Genomic DNA, 11,931 nt, shown 5'->3' with positions numbered 1-11,931 from the left:
TTAGGATAATACCTTGGATGTTCATAATTGTATGTATAATAGAGAAAACATAGATCCAAGGTATTTAGGGTTGCATGTACACTTAGGAAGTGTTAGAATGCTCAAAACCCAACAGTGGTATCAGAGCCTAGGCTTGTTTTCTTGTTATACTTGCAAAAGTAGCTGAAAAATCGAGTTGGATGCATATATTCGATTGTTTTGGCTGGAATTGGACTAGGAACATTACCCTAAGATGTTTTTGGACTTATAAACTTGTTTTTGATGTGGTAATGTTCATGCTAATCCAATTTCTAAGATAATTGTCATAATTTCAAGATTTGTATTAGTTTGTATGTTCATGCTAATTTCTTGAAGATTGATGATTTGAATTATCTTGTTCTTATGAGGTTCTTAGATTAATAGAAAAGTTGTGTGAAATAGTTGTTTTCAATCCATTTTAATCTAAGAGTTGATTCCAAAGTGTGTTTTTGTAACTTGTCCTCAAGTTATATGAAAAGTCACATTTAAGAATCATAAAACTCATAAAAGTTGGCAAAGGTTACAAAATGAAGAGTCTAGTTCTAATTAAATGGTTTTATGACTCCATAACTTGTCCTCAAGTTATGGAGGTTCAAGAGTCTCTTCATTAAATTAAAAAAAAAGTGTAACCTTAATTAGTTCCATAAGTTACAATAAAAAAAAGTTATTTTTTTTATTAATTAGTTTAAAGTCTTCCATAACTTGTCCTCAAGTTATGGAACTTGAAGAGTTTTTTTTTTTTTTTTTTAATTAAAACTACTTTAAACTCATAAGTTATGGAATTAATTAGTTTTGAATAGTTTCAAAACTTGCCCTTAAGTTTTGGAATTTGAAAAGTTTTCACTTATGAATACTTTAATTCCAAGTTAGCCCTTAGAATTTTAAAAGTTAAAATTCAACCCTTATACTTTATAATATTATAAGTTAATAATATTTATATATATGTATAAGAGTAAAGTCAGTCTTACCGTCATTAGGCCTCATTCACGAAGCCGGTCTATAAGGGGGGTATAAGGTTACTGCCTATAAAATGGCAGTTTAATGGGTGTCCACCACCGCTTCCTTGACTGGTGGAGGGTCGTTAGCCGAACGGGTAGGACAAGGACTATAATTCTCCTTTCATTAAAAGTATTAATGATAAATACTAAGTAACTAAACTCTTATTAATACCCAATCTTAGTTACTTAGGAAAATGTGAATTTGGTGCTAACCCATGAAATTACACTTTGCACTTTGCTTAAGTCGTTAGTAGAGCGTGTGTGGTTAACCGACACACTAACCTGGACTTAACAAGGTAGGCAAAGGGTAACTTAATATTTATCATAGTATCGGTGGAGCGTGTGTGGTTAACCGGCACACTGATTAAGGGGTAAATATTAAGGGTACCAAGTACATTTGCATGGTTATTCACACCTTGTTTTGTGATCCTCGGCATCCCAGTCACAAAACCTGAAGGGCACACTCGGGATTGAAACATGCCTTTGAACAGTTCAATGAATCTCAAAGATCTAGGACTTTCAAATCCAATTAAAACCTAATAAATTATTTCGTTTTTTCATGGTGGAAATTGGTGAATCGTCATTCACCTACCTTCAAATATTTTATAGCTTGGATTACGGCATCCCTATTCTAAGTTATAAAATAGTTTGTTGGGTCCTAGCCTTAATATTTCATATTGGGTGTCATATTAAGGACTTTAAATCAACTATCTTGAATATCTCCGAAAAAAAGATGTCTGGTCTAGACATTTATGATCTTCCCAAATCTCTTGAAACAAGCTTTCCTAAATGAAGATGATGTCCCATGGATATCATACTTCTTTCACCTCCTCCAATTATTCTCCCTAACCCACAAGTTCCTAAAAAGTTTAAGGTCACTCAAGCCCTATTGGCAAGGCAAGGTCTAGGTGTGATCACATCTTGGAGATGTAGTCACATATTGACAAGCCGGGAGAGTTGGGTGTCAAAGTCTTGAGAAAGTTGGTGGCTCAACTACTTTCTAAGTCACATAGTGAGTTCTTTTGGGAATCCTATGAAACAGACTAAGACAAGACCCTTAATGATCTTATCTATTTGCTAAGATCAACTTCCTAAAACGCTATGGACATTGACAATGATGACATTGGATATCCAGTAAAGCTCTCTCTTCCCAATGGAAAGGGATCGGCCATAGTCAACTCGGTTGACCCAATGGTAAAGAGAGAGGCGAAGTCTGAGATAGTCCCATTATCAAGGGTCCATAGGTAACTATTGCCAAAGGAAGGGGCATTGGTTACGAAGCTGCCAAATTTACCTAAGGATGTTAAAGTCAATAAGTTTGGCTCTACTTCAGGTAAAGTCCATTGTCTAACTCTATTAAGTACATGCTGATTCTGATCGCGAAGATGGATTTCAATCGCATGGTTCGGTGATCAGAATTTTGGGCTATTACTTAAGAGTTATGATATTTATATTGCTTAGGAATAGATAACAACAAGGTTTTCATATGGATTGTAAGGATAAGTTTTTCCGTAAAGTTTTAAAATAAAAGAAAAATGTTTTGATTTTATTTATTTTAAGTATCCTTACAATGGCATTTGTGAAAAGTTGTTGCTTATAAGATTCCATTTATAGCAATATTGGAAAAATGGATTTGATTCTTTCGGTTGTGGTAGTGTCTAATATTACCAAATAAGGAAAGATTCTCATCACCCAAGGTTCAATTGGACCGAAACTTGGAATCATGCAAGTTGTATAGTATGATGAATGAGAACTTTCAGCTTGGAAAATTAAGACTAATTCCTTATGTGAATAAGGAAAGGACTAAGGGATCGAGTACACATTCTTGTACACTGGTCAAGTCCACCACAAAAAGATCAAGAAGACTATTCGTCATGATTTACTTAAGTTCAGTAAATATGGTTATACTTATAAGTTTAAGTATAAGTCTGTAGCATTGGAGAAGTTTCAATGTGAGACAGAACGAATAAGAAGAATCAAAGTATGGCAGAAAGATAAAAGTTTCTCAAATCTGAAAAGATGGGAGAGTACTTTAGTATCATGTTTATGATCATCTTAATGATTAAGATACCATATCACAATTGGTCCTCTAAAGTCATCTCTTATGACTAAGAAGAGGAGTCATGAATTGTTGAAATGGTTAAATCAAAAAGATGAGTCATACTTCGTTCCAAAACAATTCTTAGAGTCATACTCCAAGATTGTAACTTGAGTGACATATCTTAAAGAGGGTTTGTTAACACTAGTCAAATATAAGAGTAAAAGGTTATCTACTCTTGTACATTTGAAATTGGTAAGTTGTGATGTTTTGGATAAAACAGAGACCAACTTAGGCCAATTGTGTAAAGTGTTAGTCTTGATAAAGAATCTGCACTATCTCTTGAATATTTGACAAGGGAGTCTTATATGTCAAGAGGACAGTGGGAGTCTTAAAGCTCTTGAAAGTTTCAAGACCTAATCAAGAATAAAACCTAAAGTCCTTCACTAACACACGACTTGAGGTTTATAACCTATCGTGTTGAAATTTTTGTGCCTATTCAAGTTGGCTTTGCATAGGAGTTATGAGAGTTCTCAATTGGTTGCACAACTACTTGGAAGCAATGGCAGACACCTGAGCTGCCAAATGGCAAGAATTTAAGATTGCACAAGTTTAATCAATATGAGTTTGGATTTGTCACTAACCTTGTCTTGTGATTATGGTTTTGACAAATTCACATGGATAAGAACACATACACTATTAAATCTAAGTGTCATAAGGTTTCTCTCCGATTCATGAAAATGATGGTGAGGAAACACTTTCACTAAGTAGATTTTAGCTAGATAGCAATTATGATATTTGCATTCTCAAAGTCGTTAGTGGAGCGTGTGTGGTTTACCGGCACACTAACATGGACTTGTGAGAAGTGGCAAAGGTCTAAACAATTGAGACTATGATTACGACATCCCTTTTCATAGTTCTAAAATTGTTTAGACACACATGTGAGCTATCTAAGAGAGGTATATGATTTTGATAAAGTTTTATCAAAACAATCTAGTATCAGAAATCTGAACTTTGGTAAGAAAGTCAGCTGATTTCTGAGTACATGTCAAAGCTAGTGGGAGCATAAGTGTTATGCTAATAATCATCATGTTAGTGGGAGCATGATAATTATGACAAAGGTTGCAAGTTAGCAATGTTAATTATAGAAAACAAAAGTTTCAATTCGTGAGGTTGCAGGGGTTGAAAAAGTTGTTTTGCTATAATTAAGGGAGAGGAAATTATACTTCATTTCAATTCTAAAAGCTTAGATTGAGATTTTAATCGTATTTAATCAAGGATATATATATGAATTTCATGTTGGAATGGCTCAACATAAGGAAATTCTATATATGGGTCCATTATTTGCGTTCTAAAATTCGATTATGATTACGACATCCCTTTTCATAATCTGAATTTTGAGAACTTGGCAAATTGAAATGGAAATATTATAGCAAAAGACTGGTTTAGTCTTTATTTGCGTTCTAAAATTCGATTATGATTACGGCATCCCTTTTCATAATCTGAATTTTGAGAACTTGGCAAATTGAAATGGAAATATTATAGCAAAAGACTGGTTTAGTCTTTATGTGAGACATCATGAATCGTGTCCCATATGCTTCGGATATAGGATCGATTACATGTGCTATATTCATCCTTTCTAAAATTTTCCAAATGCCTGGGGCATTATGAAGGGAAAAGGTCTAGAATTGGATATGACTAAAATGATTAAGCAATTGTCGAGGACAATCTAAGGTCTACCAAAGATTGGTTGCTCAAGGACAGTTGGAAGTATAATGTTAATTCTGGAAGGACCATATTGACATAATCTGTAAGGAGGCAACTCTTGTTCAGAAGTGATAGTCAAAATGGAATATGGAAATGTTTCAAAGTTAGAAATTATTCAATCTGTGTAAGATTAGGAAACTTAATGAAAGAAGGATGTTTCCAAGGAGCTGATCTCCTTTGGAATGCTCTGTAATGATTGTTGTCAAGTCTTTCTGACTTTGTGCATAATCATTAAGAGGATCAATGCATATAAGTTTAGAATCTAACAGATTTCAGTAAATGGCATGAATTTGGAATTCTTGCATTTGCAGTAAGGATTTGGGACTGTGAAAAGAGGATAATTTGAGTGATGTTCAATTGATCTATTTTACAAAGTAAAGATCATATACAAACATAGTATGCATACTTGGTGTATGGCATGACTAGTGTTTAGAAAACATAGTGTACATGCTTGGAGCATGGGACAACTATTGTTTTAAATTCAAGTATAAAGTTGATAAAACCGAAACAATGAATAATGAGTAATCAGTATGGTGATAAATAAAAGTGTTTATTTATATTCATAGGGTTTGATACCATATTTGATTCATTTATTCTTGTGTTTCACTTTGCATGTTTTGACTTCCAGAATAACTAAGTCGCTCTTCCTGAATGATTAAGTTATTCAAACCATCCACAGTCGGTCATATGTTGGAAGTAGATATGAATCAAGACTGTCATGGGTTGGTTTGTAGAGGTCCAAGTTGGTGGACAAAGTGGTGCTACAACACTCATGAGTGATCATAAGTTCTCAGTATTGGATTCAACCCGCGCTCATTTGAATCACTTCATGGATTTTATCACGAGTGATCATGAGACGATAATATCTTATATTCTTCAAACCTAGAGATATGAGTTGTTACTATGAGTTGGTTATACATTGATTGCACGAAAACGCATTGGTAACTCGATGTTATAAAACGTGCCTTTGTGTATGATTCAACAAGTAGTAGAACAAGCCATATGAGTCGAAGTTTATCCATTCCTTTTACCTTCGGGATAAAAGCGATATTTGTGGGCCCCTCGATGATTTAAAGATGATACATGTGAGTGCTTGGCCAAGCCAGGACTGATTTGATTTGTTCAATCAGTCAGTCATCATGAATCGGAAATCGGGAAACAACAAATGGACAGAGAGAATGATTGATAATCCATGTCTCAGTCCATATGATATCTAGAATGGAGGAATATATGATCCCTTATCTAATGGACAAGTCATTGACAAAGGTCAGAGTTCATCGACAAGGTCAGAGTTCGACATAAGCTTTTGAGAGCTACGATTGCTGATCGGTTCCTGAAGTCATACGCAATAATAGTTTTAGACTTATCCAAGTGGGAGACTGTTGGATTAATGTCTAAGTCCATAACTATAATTGGTAAGACTTGACCCGACCCGGCATGGTCCATTTGGGTTGCATGACATCATGCATTTGGATAGACTATAATGAGAGAAATAACACTTAAGGTTGGTTAATATATTATAAGTTCTAATATATTAATAAGGTTATTTAATTAGTATTGATCAAGAATTAATTTGGAATTAATTAAGTGATCAAAAGGAGACTAATTAAATATATGGGTTGATTGTGTAAATCATTCATTCTTATATATGTGGGCTTGTGATCCAAGATTCCTTATGTTGGACTAAGTCCATGGGGTGACCCATGGATACTCCATGGAGGTTAAAATCCATGGAGCATAAGGAATGGGTAAAGTTATGAGTTACATGGTGTAACCCTAATAGCCACCATATAAAAGAATCCCATGGCTCAAGAAATTGTGCACTAATGTGTGAGTGTGAGGGCTAGACGATTTCAAGGAGTGTTCAAGTTTCTATCAAGTTATTCCAAGTGTATTTGGTGTTGTGTGAACCATTTGAGGTGTCACACTTGGGGCACTAGGCACTCAAGCTTCATGAAGACATTCTACATCAAAGAGGTATGTATTCTATCTTGTTATATTTATTATTTTGTATGCTAGATTAGGATAATACCTTGGATGTTCATAATTGTATGTATAATAGAGAAAACATAGATCCAAGGTATTTAGGGTTGCATGTACACTTAGGAAGTGTTAGAATGCTCAAAACCCAACAGCTGCAACACTGGAACATCCTCTGTCCCCAAACCGGGTCACAAACTTTTTCCCTGAAGCTTCTTAGATTCTCCAAGACTCTCACTGATTCGAGTATGGATCCTGTGCTTTCAGTAGTACGGGGCCAATACTACCTTCCACACCTATCCATACTTTCCTCAGCAATCCTCCCGAATCCTCCAAGTCACTTCCTCAAACTGGTACACCCAAGTCTCACTGAACCTCACTACTAACCCACTGAAACGTATCCTAGGCTTTCCTAGGTTCCCGAACTCACCCAGTCCTCAACTGTTGAAAGATTCCCAGTAATGTCAACTAGCTACCTCATGAATATAGCCACATGTAACAAAGATCATATAATCCTTCGAGTAAAAGACACATCCCTAGAACGGTTGGACTTAGACAAGAGCTACGCAATAGGGTCAAGTCTCTCACTCTGAGATTATCCGGCCTGTGTCCCATGTGACTTAGCATATTCACTTAATAGTTAGCTCACATTACTAAGAGTCCCACAAAGCACAAAGCAAGTAACATTTAGACAATGGAAAATCTAACCATCATATTCCAATCAAATCATTCTATCCTCTAATCAGGAATTTGTACATGCACTTCAAAGGCTCATACAATCAGGCATAACCTAAACAGGCTATCCTATTACTGACTGGTCAGTACTAGCATGCAAGTCTACAAACACATACAATAGGCATATAAGGCATCCTCCTAGATCCTTAGCCCTAATCTAGCATGCAATTCTCATAATCATATTATATCATACCATAACATAACATGTATGGGTATCTTGGGGAAAACTTACTTGAGCTCGGCTGATTGCACGCATCACACACTTTGTTCTTCTCAAAGTTCTTTTCTCTTTTCAGATTCTTTTCAAACTCCTTTTTATAAAATGGTTTTACTTTTTAAAATTTTCATACCAAGCCCTTAGTTTGAGTTCAGACACACCCGGGAGTATGTCCGAATCCCTCAAACCAAGGCTCTGATACCAACTTGTAATATCCCAAATTTCAAGGCCAAAAATTTTATTTTTAAATAAGTTATTACATAAAACCATCAATATAAAAACATTCATAATAACATCTCGTGTCAAACCAAAATGTCAGTAATCAAAACATATTATCATAAAACCATATCAGAGTGTAATCCCAAAGATCTCATGTGCGGAAAACATAGTGTGATGCGCTGCGATCAAGCCGGTTCCTTTCCTTTGAAAACGAGTACCTGAAACCAAAACTGTAAACCGTAAGCACGAAGCTTAGAGAGTTCCACCATCATACCACATACCATACAATCACATAGCATACATACTGCCAGACAATTCTGGGGTGCCCGACCTACCCGGTCCGACCATTCTGGGGTGCCGATCTACCCATGTCAAGCCATTCTGGGGTGCTGACAAACCCATGTCGAGCCATTCTGGGGTGCTGACCTGCCCGTGTCGAGCCATTCTGGGGTGCTGACCTACCCATGTCAAGCCGTTCTGGGGTGCTGACCTACCCATCGGTCCTAACAACCGAACCTCGGGGACTATTCCACCCCCTACCGCTACTATCACATATATCATAACATAAACATATTATCAGACATATCTGGGGTGTCCGACCTACCCTTCGGTCCTAACAACCAAACTTGGGGACTATTCCCCTCCTACTACCACTTTCACATATAACATATCATGCCAACATATAAACATATCATAACATACTGTCAGACACATCTGGGGTGTCCGGCCTACCCTTCGGTCCTAACAACCAAACTTGGGGACTATTTTCCCCCTACTACCACTATCACATATAACATATCATGCTAGCATATAACATATCAGGTAGTAGCAAACCTAGATGAATATCACAAAGACAATCATCTAACATACAACTCCTACTGGTGGGCCGACATTGTGGCCGTAGACCCACCGCTACTGGAAAGTAACTCACCTCACACTGCTGAAGTCCCGTAGACACAATTCCACTCTGCTGAAGTCCCGCAGACTCAACCACAACTTCTGGATGACAGATTCCCGAACTGTCAACACCAAAATAACACCCAATTAATAATTGGGTCTCACTACATAACCATAAGTACATTCTTTGGGTAATTACCACATTACCCCTAGCTTGGCTTATTCAAGCCTAAGGCCCAATCCATAGGCCCAAAGTCAATTAGGAATCAAAGCCCAACACATGGCCCAATTTTCCAAATTGGGCCTAGGCCTATACATGGTCTCATTCTAAGGCCCAACATCATATAATCATTAAGGCCCAAACTATTGCCCATCTATGGCCCAATTTTCTAAATTGGGCCCAAACCCCTTACATGGGCCTTACACTAGGCCCATTAATAACACAATCATCAAGGCCCAATAGAAGGCCCAACTATACACCCATGTGGAATTAGGGTTTCACATAAAATGACGATTAGGGTTAAGTGTTTCTCACTTAACCCATTAAGGACTTAATCCATTAAGTCCATGATTCTTCTAAATAAGTCATATGGTGTGATTGGGCTTAATCACACAATTCCATTATTCCAATGGCCCACAAGTGGGTCCCAATAAATCCAAGCCCATAAATCCAATATTAGGGTTTTCTAAACCCTAATTAGGGTTTCCAACCCCATCTTAGCCCATTAGGCCCAATTGATATGTCTTTTGATCAATTAAGGTTAACTAGACTCATTAAGGTTTCACTAGGCCCATTAATCATCTGTTTGGGCTTTTAGGTCCATTAAAGCTTTATTGGGCCTATTAGGCCCACTAGAATATTATTAACCCCATTAAGGTTTTCACTAAGCCCATTAAGCTTCATTGGGCCCATTAGGGCTTCTTTGGGCCCATTAGGGTTTCAAGCACCCCAAACGAGTCAACACAATGAGGCAAGGCACACCGCCACCCGACACAGCGGACGGTGGTGACAGCCACCACCCTAAGGTGGTGGTTTTCAATTTCTTTTCATTATTCTTCTTTTAGTTACATGGTACAATGCTTAAACCCCAAATAATCACACACACCCACACACTAATACAAACACATGTACATAGAAACCTAGTGGCGGCCGGCGGCGGCGAATGGCGGTTCTCGATGACAGCCACCACCTCACGGTGGTGGCAGTGGTTGTTCTCGTTTTCCGACCAAGCAAAACACATAACTCAAACTCAACAGAAATACACACACCCACGCTATAATCTTGCAACCGGACCCAGCCACCCTCCCGTGGCGGTGCGAGGCAGTCGAACGGAAAATGGGTGAGACCCCCGAAGGCGGCAGCAGCGATGCAAGCGTCCATAGCGGCGACACCAATGACCGGGGAAGAACGCCAGCCGCAGCAGAATAACGTTCGGTGATGGGTTGGTCTTCAACGAGAACGGCAGCGACTCGACGTCGAGGAGTAGTACAACGTCGGGGTAAAGCTACGGTGGTCGGGGAAACACCGAAGACCGTCGTGAGGCATTTATAGAAGGCGGCAGAAGGCAGAAGAAGGAGAAGAGGAAAGGTGAAGCGGAGATTGCGTTGTTGACGGAGAAGGATGCAGCAACTCGACCGGTCAAAGGGTGTGGCGGCGTTCAACGATTTCCGGCGAGGCTAGGAGGTGGTGGTTGGGAGGACTCCGGAAGGATGGTCGGCAAACACAACACCCGAAGTATTGAACACTCGATCCTCCCCGACTACGACGTCGGGTCTGTAACTCCCGTCTTCGACGGTAGCAAGGGTAGCGGCGGATGACGACCTCAACGGAGGTGGTGCGGCGCCGGAAGTCCAAAGGGTGGATGGAGGCGGCTGATGATACTTTCTAGGGTTAGGGTTACAGATGATCCATATATACCCCGTCCTCATGGAAGCCTCCTCCCATGTTGACACTATTAGCCCCTCAAATCCAGATTTTCTTCAACATTAGTCCAAAACTTACCAAATAGACCCTGCCCTCAGAAATTTTTTTATAATAAGTCCATATTTTACCAAATATACCCTGATTCCTGAAATCCTTTTCAAATTCAACCCATAAATTACTAAACAGCCCTCAACATTAAAATCCATTGCAATTTAGGTACAATATTTTCCAATTACACCTCTGGCTTCATAAATATTTACAAAGCCAACCTGGAACTTACACTTTTAACCCCCAACTTCTAAAATTATAACATTTAGCTCCCAAAATCAACATCTCACTGAATAATATGGATTTTAGGGCTACTACTCTTTCATAAAATTTATCTACTTATTTATTTAATAAACATGGTGTTACAGTACTGACTTGGGTTTGAACCTCGAGATATTTTTCAAGTTTTAACTAATAGCATTGGATTTGTGACAAGTAAAAAAATAATCTTTTATTGTGGTCCGTTGGTATTTACCGACAAATTTACGACAATGTTTGAGTCCGTTGTTATTCCATCAAGATGTCGACACTAAATTTGGGCGTCACTTTCTGCTTTTTGTTGTTGATCTGTCGGCATTCCATCGGTGTTTTCCATCGAAATGTTTCCATTGGTGATATTCCGTAGGTATTTCCTCTTTTTTTTCCAGTAGTGATAACGCATCGATTACTAAAAGAGTCAAGGAATTCTTGTAAACAATGCAAGAAACAAAGTAGAGTTGACTTCAAATCATAAATATTCACCAAATTCAACACAAAGGAGACTAATTTTCAACTATTAATTTGAAATACATTTGGAATACAAAAATATTAAATTTGAAACAGAAACACCTATATTAATCGTAAGAACTTAAAAGCCCAAGATCTAGAATAAATCATCGTCATTCTTTATCTTCAAGGTTGGAGATGAGAGCGGGTTATTTTGATGTGTGGATGAGAGGTGAGATCTTTGCACAGGGTATTGATGAGTAGACGAAATAAAAACCAAATGTTTAAGAGGGTGTTTGGGAGTTCATCTCAAAATAACTTATTAACTTATTGGTTTTTTGAAAAGTCAATAAGTCAAAAAAAGTGTTTGGCAAAAAGAAAATGA

The sequence above is a fragment of the Lactuca virosa genome, chromosome 8 (assembly GCF_052849685.1).
Source record: "Lactuca virosa cultivar CGN04683 chromosome 8, Lactuca_virosa_CGN04683_v6, whole genome shotgun sequence".
Classification (NCBI taxonomy): domain Eukaryota; kingdom Viridiplantae; phylum Streptophyta; class Magnoliopsida; order Asterales; family Asteraceae; genus Lactuca; species Lactuca virosa.
Note: the sequence above shows the minus strand (reverse complement) of the source record.